General features: G+C 46.8%; 1 protein-coding gene, 1 long non-coding RNA gene and 2 other non-coding genes across 4 annotated transcripts in view; 2 read left to right on the top strand and 2 right to left on the bottom strand.

The window, feature by feature from the left end:
* Positions 1-12,411, top strand: part of PLXNA2 (plexin A2) — a 345,475-nt gene that overhangs the window by 14,948 nt on the left and 318,116 nt on the right. The window lies entirely within an intron of this gene.
* Positions 7,341-11,577, bottom strand: LOC121107625. The gene is made up of 2 exons (XR_005841895.2): positions 11,151-11,577; positions 7,341-8,549 (listed from the first exon to the last, which is right to left on the bottom strand). It is a non-coding gene; the product is annotated as an uncharacterized LOC121107625 (long non-coding RNA).
* Positions 7,879-7,974, bottom strand: MIR205 (microRNA 205). The gene has a single exon (NR_031491.1). It is a non-coding gene; the product is annotated as a microRNA 205 (primary transcript).
* MIR205C (microRNA mir-205c) lies at positions 7,898-7,955 on the top strand. Its single transcript, NR_162017.1, has one exon. It is a non-coding gene; the product is annotated as a microRNA mir-205c (primary transcript).

The following is a 12,411-nucleotide window of genomic DNA, read 5'->3' as shown; positions in this document are numbered from 1 at the left end:
GGTGACACAACCCAGAGCAAGTCACCTTTCTGCTGTCTTGTGTTCCACACTTGCAGAGTGCTTTCCTTTGTAAGAAGCATGGGGAAGTGCTATGTAAGAGTGTTGTTTTGGCACAGAAAGTGTAACTTGATGGTTTGGACCTGCAGATGTGGAGTTCTGATGGCTGAAAAGGGGTTTGTGAGCTTAAAATTGAAAGAAGGACCACAAAGTTTAATCAACATTCAGGTTAAGCATCATCCGAAACAGACGGCGTGGTGTATTTGGTGGTCAGGTTCAGCATGGTGCATCTCTGTAACTGAGTTCTCTGCTTTAGGGTTTTCCTGGGTAAGTGGAAGCCTATCATGCAAACCAATTCAGCGACGTATTGGAGGAGAAAGGAGCTGAATGAACTCTGGTTTTGTTTATTTCTAAGCTGCTGGAGTGAGCGAGGTAATTTGTGTAGGATCTGGGCAGTTGTGTGCACTCATTCACCCTCCTGGAGTGCCTCTGCCTTCTGCAATGTGATGTTTGCTTCTGAAGCAAAAGAGATTTCCCAAAGGTCTCTGAGCATTTGTAGCTGTATTCCATCCCCGTAGTTAACTCAACAAAGGATGCTGGAACACAGAGTATCAGAAAACATTCTCTGTGTTCGGGGAAGCAAAACCATATGCTCAAACCCCACCATCAGTTCCCAGGCATTTTAATAACCTCAGACTTCACCAATCGGAATAATTAAATAGGCTCTCATTATTTAAAATATTCATTGTGTCCGGATTCCGTGTTTGGCTTTCTTGGTCAATTTGGTTCTTGCTAATCTGGGGGAAGGAAAGAATGTTCTCTAGTGCTTAATTTGCATTAAAAACACTATAATTTGTAAGTAAATTGGAAAGCTTTTAAGTGGAGAGGGAACATCAGTGACTTGACAGTCAAAGCTCTCCTTTGTTTTTCAAGCATAATGTTCCAAAAAGATGCTCTTCCTTTCTTGGAATTACACTGCAGTAAGAATGAAGCCTTGTAATTGTTCATTAATCTACGGTTATTAAGAGCCTGGTAGAATGCACCAGAAAAGGGAAAACAAAAGAGCCCGGAGTGGGTACTATCTTGCCTATGATACCTTTATTAGAAAATGGGCTGTTTATGGCTCGCCCTGTGGAAGGGAAGGGGGTTGTTGTCAGCAGGGCGCTGCGTGGGCAGGGATGGGGGATTCCTCTTCCTGATGACCCAAGGGGTGTTCCCACAGGGACTCATCATCCAAACTTGGCTGAAGGAGATCAAAAGATGTAAAAACATTGCACTGTTGCTGAAGGAGAATCTCCTGCTGCAGGCAGAGTGCTATTTTCCATTGTGGCCAAGCAAATCCCTTACTGGTTTGACTCAAAAAATGACCTGAGTAGCAGATGGACTCTACTTTTCTTCTGGTGTATCTGATTGCGTGGATATTCTTGGGGAGCAAATCTTTATCTGTTGTATTAAAGACGTTGCTTTCTTTGTTGCTTCCTCATCTTTATTTAGGAGGAGGGCAGAGGAGTGAGAAACGCAGTGGAGAAGCTTATTTCAATGCAAATCTATTGTTGATAATTGCAGTTTTAAAATCTTCTCAACCTCCAGCTGAACAAAGATAAAGGAATAATGGCTGTGAATTATTAGCTGCTCCGCTTACCTTCCAAACAGTTCCTACGTTGTTGTGATACTTGGATGTATTTATTTTCGTACGTCTTTTGTTTTTAGTACGCGTGTGGCTCCTGTGGTTCTGGTGCAGTTTTTAGGACCCTGATGGTAATTCTCCATCCATCTTTCTGCTATGGATGTGTAGGGCTTAAATCAATGCATTCTCTGTTCTATGCGCTTCTAAAGCGGTCGGATCCTTTTTCCCCCCCATTATCCTATTTATAGGCCAGGATAATGCAGCAAATATGCAACTGCAGGTGGTGGCTCATAGGGAACTCAACCAAATGGACTCCTGGTCTGGGTGAAGGTGTTGCAGTCTGGATCAGCTCATGGTGCATGGGTGCTTGTCCATGTGTTGATATGGATTTCTTATTCACTCTTTTTCCTAAGTTTGGAGTTTTAGTGGTAGCCATGACCATTTCTCAGAGGTAAAGGGGGAGAAACATGGTGAATGGGTGTAGATAAAGAAAAACCTGAGGCTCCTAATAAATATTCTTAGAACCACCAAGCCCTCCTTGTAGCAGGCAGGTGCTGTAACTGATGGCTATATTTATCTGCCAGGGTAAAAGAATGGCAAATCAAGATGGATGTGTTTCCACCTGTCCAAACTAACAATTTATCACCCTAATTCCTAATGGATCAAGCACTTGCTAAAGCAGAGTAATTGTTTGGATGTGGAAGTTGGCTTTCTGATGTAAGGGATTTATGATGTGTCAGGATGTGGACAGCAAGTCTAATATTGTTGCATACTAATTTTTATGCTTGTGCAAATTATATGGTAGTGCAAGACTATGTGGCTATCCAGTGTGCAAGTGTCTATAATGGGAATGCACACTGCAAGTTCACAGGGTGCTTACCACATTAAGTCAACCCAATGGGAGATGTGCTATCTTAGAGCAGAACTACATCTAGTTATGGGTCGCTATTAAGACTGGAGGGAAGGAAAGCTAGTCTGTGTGCTCAGGAGGCAGCTCGAGGCTCCTGCTTCTGTGCCTTCCTGCTGCAGGTTTGCTGGAGAACCAGATGGAAGATGCTGGAGGAGGAACTTCACCAGAACTGTGTGTTCTGAAGGGGAAGTTTTTTGATCCCAGCGACTCACTGAGAGTGATGCAAGAACAAAACTGACATCATACAGCCCCAGTCAGATGGCTTTCACAGCCTGCTGAGGGAAGATGTCTATCCCAGTCAATGAGGTAGGACCAGGTAGTTAACACAGGAGGAGGAAGGTAAATCACCAGCATATGGGGCTGGATCATCTTCTGAAACCCTACAGCTCTTGAAACCTTTTAATTGGTTGGATGGGCTGAGTTTGGAGAGCAAGAAAAGCCTGTGTTGTGCTGGAGGATGCCACCCCCGTGAAGTTCTTGCACCTTTGATTTGAGGCTGCTGCTGGCATATGTTACCCGTGGTGGCCGAATGCATGCAACCCAGCAGACAGAGCTGTGAAAGACTTGATTGCTTTTCTCACCTGCCCGAGGAGTGTCAGCCCCGACTGTTTCTGGCAGTGCACCTCAGTTAGGTCTTACACATAAATGTGGAGGTACATCCTCTGAGAGGCTGTGGTGGGTTCCTTGGAGAATGGAGCAGCTTGATTTAGGCTTAAGGACGATGCTTCTGCACAAGGGAGCCACCAGTCACAATAATTACATCGCTGTCTTCTCATAATATGATTTATTTAGATGTTGCTGTATGAATTAATTCCCTCTAATTGCTGCTCTTCTCACTGTAAATCAAGGCTTCTTGCTTTCTGGAGAGTAGTGAACATGATCCTACACTGAAGTAATTAGTCCAATTAGTAAGGAAAGCAGATGTGGAAAACCAATTACTTTCAGGAATGTCTGCTCCCGTGTAGCCCAAATGCTGTTCAATCAAAATGTAACAGTAATTTAATAAAACATTGTTTTATTCATCAACTCCATTCAGCACGGGGGCTCCTCCTGGCTGCTTTGGAGAAGGCAGTTTCTGAGCTTCGTGGCTGCAGAGATGTGAAAGGAAAACAGCTGGTAATGGTGTTGCAGGAGTTGGAGGACTCCACTATAAGGGGAGAGGGATTGGAGCAGAGCTTGAAAAAGCATCAGGAGTGAGGAAGGGGGAAGCAGGAATCCCAGTGTGTGCTGCAGGTCTGAATACATGAGCCATGCTTGGTGCTGTGGGGGTCCTGGGGGTGCTCTGTGCCTGGACCTGACTGTGCCTCTCATGCCCTCATCTTACATCTGAGCTCTGTGAAATCCGTACCAGCAGGGATGTTTTGAATGTACACTGCTTTGGGAGGGGGCAGAATGAGGCTGAGCAGTGCGTAACTTTTCATCCCAGACCAAATGATGCTTCTCCTTGGAAGTGCCCTGTGCAGGGTGTGCTGTTCGGTGCAGGTGTCTGCCCTAAAGCAGCATATGGAGTTACCTGCTTGTTTCTGAGGGGGAGGTCACCAGGCTGCAGCCAGGGCAGTTGCAGCAGAGCAGTTGTGCAAAGCATTAGGCTCAAACATCTCTGTTAGATAGCTGGGAGCTCACGAGGTTGGATAGAAGCGGTTGGATAGAAGTGGTGCTTTCTTATTCTAATGCCCATCGTGCTGCTTGTGTATGGAAACAGGTTGCACTCATCCTAGAAGGCACTTCGTTTAGCACATAGAAGTAATCAATAAAGCATCAAGTGTGGGAAAAAATCGAGGGAACAGCACTGAGTGCTTTCTTCCCTGCAATTAATTGTACGGGGGGTCCTTGGAGCTGCTCTCAGTGGGACAGGCACAGCCAGAAGCACTGTGTCTGCCTGCAGTGAGCAGGGAAACCAATGCCCTCATTGGGGGTTTGTTTTTAAGCTCTTTAACAAAACACACACCGAGGAGTTTTGCTGTGGAAGTTCACCCATCTATTTTCTTCTATCTACTGCACGGAAGACAAGTGTTCTCATAATTGGGCCATTAAAGGAGGTGTTGAAATGTTGCTAATTGTCAAAGGCAATTAAGTGTAGCAACATGTCACAGGTAAATTAACGAGGCTCCAGGTGTTATGAGCAAATTGCATTTCTGTGGGTATCAGACAGCTCCTGTCCTTTCTGCATGCTGTCTGTGCAGCTCTGTGGTGCTCTTTTAGTGATGCCCTCATGTCTGGGCTGCCTGTATGTATGGGATCTCTCCAACAAGCAGACAGTTGTGCGGTCAGCTTGTAATAAAACAGCAGCAGTGCTGTTATTTGGCTTGTTCCATGCCTTGCTATTTTCAGGGAGACCTGCAGTGACCCAAAAAGCACTGCTTGAGAGTATTTCCCATTTTAACCTTTCAACAAATATCATGGGGGGTGGGGGTTATTTCTGGTGATGGTTTAACACACACAGTCTGCAGCTCCTCTACGAGTGGCCAGCAGCTGCGTTGCTCCTGCCAAAACCCATGGCATAACACCCTCCCTCTGCAGCTCACAGAGCCGTGGATCTTAGGGGAGCCCACAGAAGGGTGGGACTGCTGCATGCCCCTATAATTATCCCCCTTTGTTCCTTTTCTCTTCCTGATGCATTAGATGCCCTCCCTGCAAAGAGACTTGTGATTATGTGTGTGTGCACGCGTGTGCTCGAGGGTGGGTGAAACCTAATTGTATATTATTAAAATATTATGATTTTTTTCCCCATTCCAAGCTGGAGGCACTGTGGCACCTCCCCGGTGCCTGGTGCAGCTGGTGTTGACTGGCACTTGTAAGGTTGTCCTCCAGGTGCTGCATCAGAAATCTTTTGACACAGTGTCAGTAATTAAGTGTACAATTAAGAGAATGTCTGCAATTAAGTTCAATCAGTCAGTCAATCAAATCTACATTTGGAAAGGGTTTCTAAAGGGCCTCTTATCCAAAGCTCCCCTCCGCTTCGGAGCGCTGCGGAGCTGACACCGGGCACAAGGCAGCCCCTATGGGAGGGGACACGAAGGGCTGTAAGGTCAGTGGTGCAGACAGCAGAGGGTATCCGAGGCTCAGCTCTGCTGAGTGGAACTGATTTTAGGTAGGGAGTTGAGATTCATCTCAGAAATAACTACTAAATGGGTTGGCAACTTTAGCTTTCCCTCGCTGTCTGTTTCCCTGGGCATCCAACTCAGCTCAGTTGTGTTATTGCCCATCTTCGTCCCTATGGAAAGAAACAAAAAGGATGGGCATGTTGACAAGATAAGCTCTCTTGGCTTCGTGGCATTGTGAGCATCTTTCAGTTCACGCCAGCTTTTGACAGGGAGGGTCTCTTATGTTCTTGCTGCGTCTGTGGCTGACCCATGATGCGTCCTGCCCTGCAAGTGAAGCTGGAGAGCACTGCCTGCTCTGCTGTGGTTCTTTGATGCATTTTCCTCAACTGTGCCACTCATGGCCTGCACTATGCCTGAATTTCTTTTTAGCTGCTCAGAAGAGTAACTTGAAGGTTTTTCTTGTCTCTGGTGCTACATCAACTTGAGCAATGAGCCATGGTCCCTTTGATAACGAGCTTGCATTTACGTAGCACCTGTCATCTCTTAAAGGAGTTGTGCTAAGTGCATGGTGTATTGACAAAGGCTTGTCCATAGCAACGTGCAGTTTGTCTGCTGTCTTCTATATTCATTGCTTTAACGCATGGAAAGCTGTCAGCCAAAGTGTCCTTCATTGGCAGGAAGAAAGAACAACTGGCTAGGTGCTATATTACTGTCAGTGCTGTAAATATACCTCAGTGTATCACTGATCCCCAGCTGTATTTCTGTCCTTTTAGAGCTTCCAGTGCCCTACAAAGGCCCATTACACCTGGGGAGCTGAAGGCACCAAAGAGGGGTTGAGGGGTGCTGGGGGGTCTCAAACAGAGCATGTGATGCCCCAGTGCTGGGTGCTGCTCCCTGACCCTGCTGCACCCTGGTTTTGTTACTTGCCAAATAAGCAGACTTGTGCATTTCTAATATCCTTATGTTTGGCACGTGGTATTTATATGCTTCCACTTAAGTGGCTTTAATAGGAAGATGAGGAGTGCAGGTGTGGGGAGGAATGTGTTTGTTGCTGTTCCCATCAGAGCCACCCGATGGCTGCAACCAGAACTAAGAAAGGTTCGTTAAGGTCTCTGTTTTCAGATACCCTGAAGAAAAACATTTCAGGGAAGAATATGAAGATCTCTTTCTGGTTATGTATTTGAAGGTAACTCTGGAGGATGAATGCTATGTGGATCAGAGTGCATTAGGAACTGTAGTCGTAAATGGCTGTCTTGATCCGGGTCTGAAAATGTGCTGTGATCCCATTGTTAGAATGATCTGACTTGGAATTGAGTCAACTTCAATAGTTGGTATCAGGCAGGAGGATCACTTTGGTACCGTGTGTGAGACACGGTGTGTGTGATGCTCAAGAATGAGCCTGGAAATCAATGTCAGAAGCACTGGGAGAGCACAGTGCCCCTCTGTGGGAGCTGCTTGTTGGCTTCCGAGGGGGGGGAAGGAGGGCCATAATTCCTTGAGATCCCATCAAAGCAAATAATACTTCCTGGTGGAAGTACACAATTTGGCTTTGCTTTAAATTTGCTGGATCTAATTTTTTGGGCCGCTAATCCCAGGGATATGAGGACCTCAAAGGCAATTGCAACTGGCAGATGATTGGTGTTAGATGTGACGTTTCTGTGCATCAAACGCGTTTAAGTGCATTAAACTCTGAGGAATTAACACTGACACCTTAAAAGAACAGCCTTGTGTTCAACCTGAAGAATCTCAATTCTCCCTTGACTTGAATCTTTTTTACATATGTTTTATTACGGAATAAATGGGCCTACAGTTGTAATGGCATTCTGCCATGCTCTGAAGGTACAGCAGCAGGGATGCTGGAAGGGGAGGCAAGGGGTGGATGCTTAGAGGGATCCCTAAGGGAACGCACTGTTTGTGCCCTGAGACAGTTCCATTCTGGTTCCTGCACTCAGCTCCACAATCCTAGAGGGAAGATGACTGAAAGCAATGGTTACACATCTTATTTATCCACATGAGCGTTTAATATCCTGCTAAGAAGGTATTTAAGCCTCCAGGAAACCAGCTTGTGGTCTTTGTAGACTTTTTTTTTTTTCCCTCTATATATACAATGCAGAAAGCATGGATGTTTTCAGAATGGGCTCTCACTGGAGGTTGTGAAGAAATATTGACCTTATTGAAGTGCTCAGTGTGCCATTCCTCTGTTTGCCAGCACGCCTGGCCTCTGTTGGGATGCGTGGTGCACCCATGTCCGTGCCGTTTCCTTGCTCTGCCACTGGGGAGCAGTTCCTCTCGTTGCTGATTCATCTCCATGTCTCTTGTGCTTCACTCCACTGAAATCTGGTTAGGTACGAGACAGACTCCGGTGGAATGAAGGACAACAGAACCCATGGATTGTCCTTATTTCTCCCGGGAAACGCAGGCGTGCTCAGTGTGTCCCACAGCATGTTTTAGGGGTGTGCAGCTGGTACGTCAGCGATGCTCAAGTCAAATATAGGAGGTGTGAAACTCTACAGTCAGTGCTGATGGGAATCCTCTATGCTGAAACTTCTGTTCACCAATACGTTCCCCCCCCCAACTCTGTTTTCATTCATTTTTATTTTAGCCTATACCATAATAAGCAGGGGATCTGAATCTACAAAACCAAAAGAATGCAGATGGGCACAGTGAAGAACTGTCTGGTCTTACTTGCAATAATGAGAATACATGAAGCTACTGCTTTCTTTCAGCCTAGATAGGGCAGAAGGAATACTGTGTGCAGCCCAACATGGTGCATAACTGAAGTCTGATGCCAAAGGCTTCCCATAGCACAGGGCAGACAGCAGGAAAACACAGTGTGGCCCAGCATGGCACTTAGTGCTGCTCAGTGCAGCCAAACTGAGCTAATTACATCATGGGGGAGATCTGAGACCCTGAGCGAAGCACTGTGCAAACCCTCTAGGAGGTATCTGTCCTCTTCCCAGGAGCTTCTCATCTGTGAGGCAAAGGGAAAGGCTGTTAAACGTTCATCCTTCATCTCTCCTAGGATTCTGGGGAAGGAATGTGATCATGAACAGATGCATTTTACTACTATGCAGGTGTAAACAGAACAAAGATTAATACCAAAGTTTGACTGTAATAGGTGTGCTTTGGATTTGAATGTTGCTTCTCATCTAAAGAACTGGAAACACTAAAAGTCCACCCCCCCCAAATCCTCAAATTTCCCAAATGAAATGAAACCTGAGTGTATCTCTGCAAGGAGTGGCAAATACTGTTGGAAACCATCCAACACAACGGGGTGGCTTTGCTTCTCAGGGCCTTGAAGCCAAGTAAAGGATCCAGGTCCCAGTTCCCACATCCTTGGTGCCTGGGTGAACTGGGAGTACTGGAGTGCCAAGTCCTGTTCTGACCAGCAGTGGGCTTTGGCTGCTCGATGGTGCTCAGAGAACCTGGGGGGAATGTCAGATTGAAATTGCTTGAGCTTTGCAGGTTAGGAGAAGGTTGGTTAGGAGGCAAAGCTTTGGAGGTGAGCAGCAATGCCTGGCTGTGCTTACAGGAGGGAAAAGCAAAGCATGCTATGGAGGTGCTGATGGAGGGTTTAGCACAGCAAATAGCTTTGGGTGTTTCTTGCTTTTCTTTTTTTAAACATAAACCTGTCTGCTGCTGCATTGATGCCCCTCCCTTTGCTTTGTCGAGACACGTTGAGAGCTTCTGGGTAAGTCCTGAGAACCAGCAGCCCAGGCAGGAGCTCATCAACTGAAATTCCTGCACGCAATCCTGGTTTATTTGAAGTGCCTTTTATTAGGCAAGTTGCAACGGGCCTCAGTGCCTGAACACCTAATGCACAGCTTCCAGCTATTAACCACTCTATGCCTGGAACTGCCAGTGGAGAAAGAAAAAAGAGCTGCCAAGGCTGACGTTGGCTTGCTTCAGGAGCAGCTCAGACCATCAAGTAAAAGCATGCATCAATAAAATCTTACATAAAAAAACCAATGGTAATAACCCAAAATACAAGCTCTAGAGACCTGCACCCAAAAGCTAACCACCCCTCCGTCTTGAAAAAACAACCTGAAGTGCATTAAAGGTTAACAATATCATTGTTGTTCTGCCTTCTAATGAGATGCCACTGGGTCTTTGCTTCTCGCTGGGGAGAAGATTTGGGAGTTGGGCTGCAGCCTTTGTGCATCCACCTGAGCTGCAGCACAGATCCACTGCTTCCCCCAGCGTGGCAGACCTTTAGCTAAAGGTCAGGTACAATTGTACTGGACTTCTCTGAACTTTAATGTGAGCCAGTGTTTCTATATTCTTGTCTGTAGGGAAAGGAAGAGAGAAAGATGGATGCTCTGACCAAAGCTCCTAGCACTTTTGCTATATTAAAAGCACTTTGCATCAGGTCCAGTGATTACAAACCTTTGAAATATTTTTGAAAGCGCCTGAAAATGGTACCCTGTCCAGAAAAGCATAAAATAACTCATTTCATTACAACAGACTTGCACTGATAATCAAGCATGAATGAAACTATTCTCTGAAGGTGAGGCCTGGAACTGAGCGTGAGTTCCCAAAGTACCACACGTCTGCAACCCGTACCTGCTGGAGCTGTTAGGTCTGGCAGTGACCCTCCTATGGGCCCTTCCTAGGAGATGTGCTCAGAGCACATTCTGCTCACTGGTGGCTTTCCTTTTTTCTCTCCTGGCTCCTCTCCAGAGCTGGCTCTGCAGCATGCAATGTGCTGCAAGGTTGAGTTCCTCCATGCATTCCCAAAGCCCTTCTTTGAAATTAACCGTTCATTTTTTAAAGGCAAAAGAGCTTTTTTATCTTAATTTCGAGCCAGTTTTGCAACTTGCAAGTTAAATTTGTGGTCAGCTCCTGCAGAGGAACCTGTTTCTATAGCAGTAGCTGAAGTCACTTACAAAGCTCACTATTAAGGGATTGAGAAGGCCTTCAGACTCTTTGGCCAGTGCACAACAGGCAGAGGAAAGGAGATGTGCTCAGCAGGGGAGACAAGCAAGCTCAGTGCACTGCCTGCTCTGACCCCAGGGCTGGGTGCACCTATCCTGGTTCTTCAGCATCCATAACCCCACAGAGCAGTACGTGACTTCAGGACTTCAAAGAACTTTGCAAACATTGACCTAATGTTTGATTAAATGTTCTCTAGAGGTTACTGAGCTAAACCTTTATGTGTGGCAGCTCAAGCCTGGCATTCATTGCACTGGTGTAAAGCCAGAGCATCTCCATGGCTTTCAGTTGAATTACAGTGCTCTTAGTTCTTGCCAGTCCAGGAAGTGTTCTTAAGGGATCCCTCCATGTATCATCAACTGATGCTTTGAAAAACTTAGCCATTACTTAACAACAAGAAACGTTTAAGATGTTTGCAGTCTTCCCTTTTAAAACCTGTCTCCTGGCCTTGCTTTCCAAAGCACAAAGGGGAGGTGTTGCAGCATTCCCACCAAGCAGGACAGGGCTGGTGCAACTTAGTGCAGCTCTACAGCAATTCATGGCAGCTCTGCAGCCTCCTGTGAACCCATCTGCACGCGATGCTTCCCAGCCACATCCCCCCAAAGCCCACAAGTTCTCAGTCCATGAGCTGTGCACTCACCTCTGTTAATTAGGTACAATTCCCATCTTGCAACTGTTTTACTTAACTTTAAGCCAAAAAAAAAAAAAGGTATGGAGATGGGAACCGAACCCAGCTGGTAAGTAAAGACTTTCAGGGCCTGTGTGTTCTCTTCTTGTTCTTCCTTCCGTTGACCAGAATTCCAGAGCAAGCGGAACAGCAGCAGAACGCCAGCGTTCCTGCAGTGGGGTTGCACAGCACGCTTGGTTGTCGTGCCCCACCAGCGAGGGCAAAGGGAAGGGGTGTTATAAGGGGTGTTATAAGGGAGGAGGAGAGCGGGGAGAGGAGCTGAGCCGTCCGCGGAGGTGCGCTTCGTGCACAAAAAGGAAAAAAAAAAAAAAAGCAAGGGGAGGGAAAAAAAAAAAGTTTAAAAAGTGCTGGAGCAGGAGAGGCAAGTTCTGCCCACTTTAAGGTGGTGGCCCCAGGTGCAGTCTTTATTTGCGCGCCTGCTCAGGCGGCTCCGCGCTCCCGCGGGCGCAGCCAATGGAGAGGGCGCGGCGGTGCGCTCCGCCCCGCGCTGCGCTGCGCTGCGCGTCCCCTGCGCTCCTCCTCCGGCCGTGCGCAGGGATGCGCCTGCGGGGAGGGGATGAGTGGGTTGTGGGGCTCCAGGGAGCCGAGCAGCACTTGGCACTTCAAAGCATGCTAAGGCTGCAAGAGACCCGTTCAAAACAGAGCATTTGAATGAGCATTTTTCTTAGATCGTGCCACCTAATTCTTGGTTTGGCTTCTCAGCGTGGGGAAAGTTTAGTCTTGCTATAGCTCAGCTTGCAAAGGAAATGGAAAAGCTGTTTTGAGTGCTGGCTCTGGAGGGTGCAGTGCACCCCCAGGTGGGGTTGTGATGCGTTCTCTGTGGGCTGTTGGTCACAGCATTGAGCTGCACTGGGCGTTTGGGAAGGCTTTGGCTGTAGGAACTTTGGCACATGCAGGGATGTCATTGGAAGCGCTTCCATGCATTCATCCCAATTCCAGCACTAGAGGAAATGGGTATAAAATGACTCTCAAGTTCCCTCGTGTGTTATGCAAATCCCCATAGTCCCTTATTTATACATACCTTTTAATGTCTTTTTGTAGTGCTAACAATACCGCTCTGCCACGCTGTTTCCCAAATAAGGAGTGCAAATGAATCCTTCTCGTTGGCTTGCTGGTTGGGTAGGCTGGAGATCCAAAGTGGAGCTGCTTTGGTTATGACACAGATCATGAGGTTGGCGTGTTCTGTTCTGCTTGTGCTGAGTTGCTCTGAGCA

This window comes from Gallus gallus, chromosome 26, assembly GCF_016699485.2.
Source record: "Gallus gallus isolate bGalGal1 chromosome 26, bGalGal1.mat.broiler.GRCg7b, whole genome shotgun sequence".
Taxonomy (NCBI): domain Eukaryota; kingdom Metazoa; phylum Chordata; class Aves; order Galliformes; family Phasianidae; genus Gallus; species Gallus gallus.
Note: the sequence above shows the minus strand (reverse complement) of the source record. Positions and strands in the feature narration are given on the sequence as shown.